This window comes from Drosophila miranda (assembly GCF_003369915.1).
Source record: "Drosophila miranda strain MSH22 chromosome Y unlocalized genomic scaffold, D.miranda_PacBio2.1 Contig_Y2_pilon, whole genome shotgun sequence".
NCBI classification, from domain to species: domain Eukaryota; kingdom Metazoa; phylum Arthropoda; class Insecta; order Diptera; family Drosophilidae; genus Drosophila; species Drosophila miranda.
In genome coordinates this window covers 29,314,360-29,320,611 of record NW_022881614.1, presented here as the reverse complement: position 1 = coordinate 29,320,611, position 6,252 = coordinate 29,314,360, and the positions used below count along the sequence as shown (strand labels likewise).

The 6,252-nt window shown below is 36.8% G+C and overlaps 1 long non-coding RNA gene across 1 annotated transcript; it reads right to left on the bottom strand.

Annotated features, from left to right (window-relative positions):
* Positions 1–5,028: 5,028 nt before the first annotated feature.
* On the bottom strand, positions 5,029–5,674 carry LOC117192292. The gene is made up of 2 exons (XR_004474277.1): positions 5,453–5,674; positions 5,029–5,377 (listed from the first exon to the last, which is right to left on the bottom strand). It is a non-coding gene; the product is annotated as an uncharacterized LOC117192292 (long non-coding RNA).
* Between the last annotated feature and the right edge of the window lie 578 nt (positions 5,675–6,252).

Below are 6,252 nucleotides of genomic sequence, written 5' to 3'. Positions count from 1 at the left end.
AGCACAAGGAAGACAGAACACAACGTCAACTACATGCACCAAAAAAACGGGACTAGTCAATGGCAGAGGCAAAGAGGCGAGAACAGAGATCAAGCAAACAGCAACGGCAGAAGTCATTTCAAGGGCAACCGAAACTTGAGTTACAGAGGCGGCAGAAGCGACGGTGACGGCGACGGCGAAAACGACTGCGACGCTGGCAGAGAAAAGAAGCAGCAGCCATGCACACACTGTGGCTGGCGAAATCATAACTCAAACAATTGCAAGTATAAGGCATGCAAATGTCACAGCTGTGGAAAAACAGGTCACTTGGCGAGCATTTGTAAAAATAAATCAAAAAAATCCGTAAATTATGTATCTCAAACAAAACATGACACCTATTCTGATAATAATTTTGATAATGATAATTATAACTTTTCTATCTATAGCGTTGATACAACCTCAACTAATGGAGTATATTATTTACCTGTAAAAATTGATGGAAACATAACGAAAATTGCTTGCGACACTGGTGCACCGTGCACATTGGTTCCAAAAACATTTTACGAAAGCTTAAATACCAGCAGACCACTTAGAAAATGTCTAGTTCCATATGTAGATTACAATGGAGATTCAATCAAAGTTATTGGTGAGTACGATGCAACGATCGAATATCGAGGTCTAAAAAAACAAATTGTTGTTGTTGTAACCAATGCAGTGAGTCCACCTTTGCTAGGTAGAACATTTTTGAGAGCTTTTAATTTTGAGTTAATGCAGGTGAACAATGTGTACGTAAATGAACCAAATTCTGTAATTACAGAACAGATTAAATCGGAGTTTGCTGAAGTTTTTGAGCCTCGTTTAGGTTCATATACTACGAATACGATATCGTTACTATTAAAAGAAGATGCAAAACCAATATTTTTCAAGCCTAGGTCAGTACCATTAGCATGGAAAGAAAAGATTGAAGTGCAGTTACGAAAATTCATAGATGATGGAATTTTACAGCAAGTTGTTAGTTCTGAATGGGCAACACCTTTGGTACCGATTTTAAAACCAAACGGTGACATACGAATTTGTGGTGACTATAAGGTTACATTAAACCGGTCTTTAGTCGACGTAAAGTATCCACTACCTCGAATAGACGACATTTTTGCAGCGCTTGAAGGGGGTACACTGTATTCAAAACTTGACCTGTCAAATGCTTACAATCAGCTAAATTTAGATGAGCAATCTCAAAATTTGTGTACTTGGAGCACACATATTGGACTATTGAAAGTTAAACGCTTACCATTTGGTATAAAAACTGCAGCAGCTATTTTTCAAAAAACAATGGAAGGGTTGTTTCAGGGTATGCGAGGAGTTGTGGTTTATCAAGATGACATAACAGTTACAGGACGAGATCTTCAAGAACATATTTCAAACCTAAAAGCTGTACTTAGAAAACTGAAATCAGTTGGACTTAAATTAAATGACAAGAAATGTGAGTTCTTTAAATCCAAAATTTGTTACCTAGGATTTTCAATTGACAGGATAGGACTGGGCAAAAACAATGATAGAGTTGCGAGTGTATTGTTTGCACCGGCTCCGGAAAACGTATCACAGCTTAGAGCTTTCATAGGCATGGTAAATTATTATTCAAAGTTTATCAATAATTTCGCTCAGATAATGAGTCCTTTATATGCATTATTAAAGAAAAATACAAAATTTAATTGGACACGCGAATGTCAGAGTGCATATGAGGAGGTAAAGAAAGAAGTAACTTCTGAACAAGTTTTAGTTCACTACAACCCAGATCAACCGTTAGTATTAACGACTGATGCTAGCAGTCATGCAGTTTCAGGTGTTTTATCACATAAATGCAATGAAGATATCAAACCAATAGCATTTGTATCAAGAGCATTATCCAAAAGCGAGCATAATTACAGTACAATCGAGAAAGAGGCCCTGGCTATAGTGTTCTGTGTGAGTAAATTAAGACAGTATCTTTTAGGAAACAAGTTCATCCTTCGAACAGATCACAAACCATTACTAAGCATATTTGGAGACCTGAAAGGACTTCCATTGATGGCCTCTGCACGAATGCAAAGATGGGCACTGACTTTGTCAGGTTTTCAATATACAGTTGAACACATAAAGGGGACCTTAAATATAGCAGATGGACTCTCAAGAATGCCTTAATGGGAAACGGCTGTACCAAACGAAGACTATAATTACATACATTTTATACAGTCCGAAAAGGTGTTCAAAATTAGCTTCAAAGAAATAGCTCGTGAAACACGACGTGACCCAATATTATCAAAAGTTTGTGAGGCAATTAACACTGGTTCGAAGACAAGATTAAAAGGCAGCGAGTTTTCTGCCTACATCTCTAAAACAAATGAACTTTCAGTGGAATATGATTGTATCTTATGGGGACACAGAGTAGTAATTCCAACCAAACTGAGACAAGCTATTTTAGCAGAATTTCATGCATCGCATTTGGGAATAGTAAAAACCAAAATGTTAGCACGTTCTTATGTGTGGTGGCCTTGCATGGATTCTGAATGGATTTGGTCGTACACTAAAAACAAGATTTTCGTTGTTAAAACCACCTACGGTCGAAAGCATAATAAATAAAAAACAGACTGAGTGTGTTGTAAATCACAAAGGTAGACGAAGCACAGAATTTTTAAAGGGTCAAAAAGTTATGGTTAGGGACTACAAAAATCCTAACAAAGCAAGCTGGACTCAGGCAACTGTAAAACAACAACTGGGCCCGCGTTCGTATTGTTGTATTTTGGCGAACAATAACAGAGAAATAAAACGTCACCTGGATCAAATTAGAAACCAAAGCACTAACAATCATACATCGCCTAATGCGAAAAAACCTGATGTCGAAAGCAATTGTTCAGTAGATGACAATTCCAAAACCAACAATGAACAAATAGTTTCTCAACCAACACCCACCAGGAGAGAGTTGAGACCACGTGAGGCAGGGAAGGTAGTAAAGCGTATTTAACAATAAAATAATATAAAGAAAGGAATTATGAAATCAAATTATGTACAAATTAAACACTGAAACAAATACTAAACAGATTAAGAAGAAAGAAAAATACGAAATCACATAAATTTTATATACGCTAATTAGATTAAGTACACAAATCAAATTGTTATAAGAAAATAGATTTGTAAATGACATGTATATTAAACATCTAAGGAGAGGCGTGTTAGGTATTATATTAATATCTATATACGGTCACACCATCCAAGGGATATAGAATAAAAGAGAATCTTGAAGACAACGCGTGCTTAAGTCTGAGTGTCAATACACTACAATAACAATTAAATTTCTGTCTGTATTATGAAAACCAAAACAACTGGCTGATGACTATGCGACGGTGTTTGTAGCGTAATTGTATTGTATGCATTATATATTTATGATTTTCCATATTTTAAACAGCTGCGGTCAACATCTACGACATCATTGGGCCCAACGATCAGCGTAAGACAATAACGCCGGAGTGAGTAATTATGTACAGCGAAAAGTAGTTTGGTCAAAAGAGCCATTGGCTTGAAAGTGTAGATATGCATACAACGTATAATGATTCAAACCCGTCTGCTCAGTGTGTATAATGCACCCCAGTCTGATCTAGCTTTTGTTTACGATTTCGATTCTTATTCTCTCGTTTATATATATATATATCTATACCCTAATAATTTTCATGCTTTAAATAATGAATTTATAACTATACTTATATGATAATTAGGATTAAGGGAATATTACCCACAAATTAGAACCTAAGTCAATTGTTGTGTTTCTACAACTGCAACGTAATGAATATTGAAATTGAAGTCTCCCATTATATTAAAATATGAATCGTTTTGAATTGAAATGAATCTTTAAAATCATAAAAATGGTCTGTCGAGTATCCGTGCCAGGATCTTATAAAATGTGGTAAATCTTAGTAAAGGATTCATCAAGGGACAATGCAAGAACTCGAACGCATTGTCATGGTAGGGTGGGTACAGAAGAGAGGGGCAATCAACACCTAGGTTCTCTCTAAATAGAAATGGTTCAGTAGGGCTTTTATTTGGCGTGTCGGCGCTATCAGTATTTCAGTTTACTTTGTTTTTGTATAATCACTTATAGTTTCCCGTAAAGTGCACTATTTAAATGTAGTGGAGTACGATAGTACAATTAGGTGAGGAAGAACCCCGACCATCCGGCGAGCTAGACCCGAGCCTAGCAAGAGTGCACACGACCAACCCTATTTGTACGCCGTCCTTAAGTTCAGTCATAGTCATCTGCTGATATCAAGGGCCTATATTTCTGTTTACATATATATATATTTAAACTCTGGTACACTACACATTTATGGCGCCCAACGTGGGGCCAGGCAACTACACATTTATGGCGCCCAACGTGGGGCCAGGCAACTTGCCTTAGAATCTAAAACCAATTCAGAGCCGATATTAAAATTTGGATTTATAGTGTCTTACTATATAGGCCGTTTATTTTAATAAGACAAGCAAATCTTGCCTTGGTTCTACAAGCTCAACCGGTAATACATCAAAATTTCAGCGACACATTTTCTTTTGCAAAATATTGCATAAAGGTTAAAGATTTCAAAATTTATACTTAGACTCGGTTTTCGGATTTAGCAACTTCAATTCATTTGATCCGGATTGGTTGACCAAAACAGACCTATGGTATCGAATTGTGAGTATCAGAGACAGTTATGCAATACCATACAGTGATCAGAATAAACAGGAATTGTTTTAGGATTTTGCGGTTCCAGTTCATTTCATTTTGGATTGACCGACCAAAGCAAACCTGCTTTTTCACTTTAGGCATCTTGAGTTATTCGGATTTACAATTTTATATTGCCAAATCGCGATAGTTGTCCAATGATTCAGTGCACGAGGTCATTAACCTATAAATAGTTTATATTAACGAAAATTGAAAAGCCTACTGAAACCAAATAGATATTTTGTAAGTATTCTGGCATGTGGGAAAGACAGACCTTATTATTACAATTAATACCTTCTTATATAATTTTTTTTTATTAGTTTTTCTTTAATTCCTTAAATATTGTCTGATATACAATGGCTGTAAGGCGAAGTACAGATGATATAACAACTGCTTTGCAGGAAGCAGAACCATTTTGTGGAATTTGCAACGAAGTATTGGGAACTAGTGAGATTATAGCCCACACCCCGTGTAGACACAAATTCCATAAACTTTGTATTTTGGAACAGATTAGGACAAACCCAAAATGTCCCACCTGTTCATTACATTGTTCTGCTCTGGCACTTACATTCTCTAACAACACGTTGTTAGCCGAGCTTAACGCCGAAGGAACACGTCCAACTAGTGCTAACGAATCTTTTATCACAATAGACGGAACGTCTAATCGACCTAAAAAGGCCCAAAAGTTTATTAGAAGGGGTATGAATACGAGATCAACTCAACGATCCCGGTTAGATCGCTCACCAACAGAAACTGAAACCAACAACACAACCCTTCCAATAACCACTCAAGTGGAAATCGCTAACTACGTCCAGTCTGCTGTAAGCATTCAACAGGCTCAGTTAATGGAACAACTAACTTCATTTTTAAGCAAAACAATTGAATCTTCGATTCAAAATCAATTAGCGTCACTCCAGTTGACACAACCAGAACATATCACACCCGATGTTTCCGGTGACAATAACATTAACCAAACAAATAACGTCGGTATCGGTCAAGCACGAGATAGTCACGCAGAAGTTAGATTTAGATTAGATTAGATTTTTCAAGAGCGAGTGCAAATCGAAGTAATTCGAGCTCACACGTAGCACCAGCAAAAGTTTCCAGTATAATGCAGAATTGGCGCATTAAATTCGATGGTTCAAAAACATGCATGAGGATGGATGAGTTCATTTATCGAGTACGTTCTCTAACGCAACAAAATCCTTATACCAATTATCAATTGCTTTGTGATCACTTGTATCTTTTATTCGCGGGAAAAGCTAGTGATTGGTACTGGAAATTCCATCGAACTTACCCAAACTTTAATTGGGATACGTTTTGTATAGAGTTTAGACGAAGATTTAAAGATGTTGAGACCGACTATGATATCTGGGAAAAGATTAGGAAACGTCGTCAGGGCGAAAACGAATCCTTCGATGACTTTCAATATGCTATCGAAGATCTCGTGGATAGGCTTCAAAATTCGGTTACAGAAGAAGATGTTGTGAATCTACTTATTAGAAATTCCAAGCCCACTCTTCACCACGAGCTTCTTCACTTAA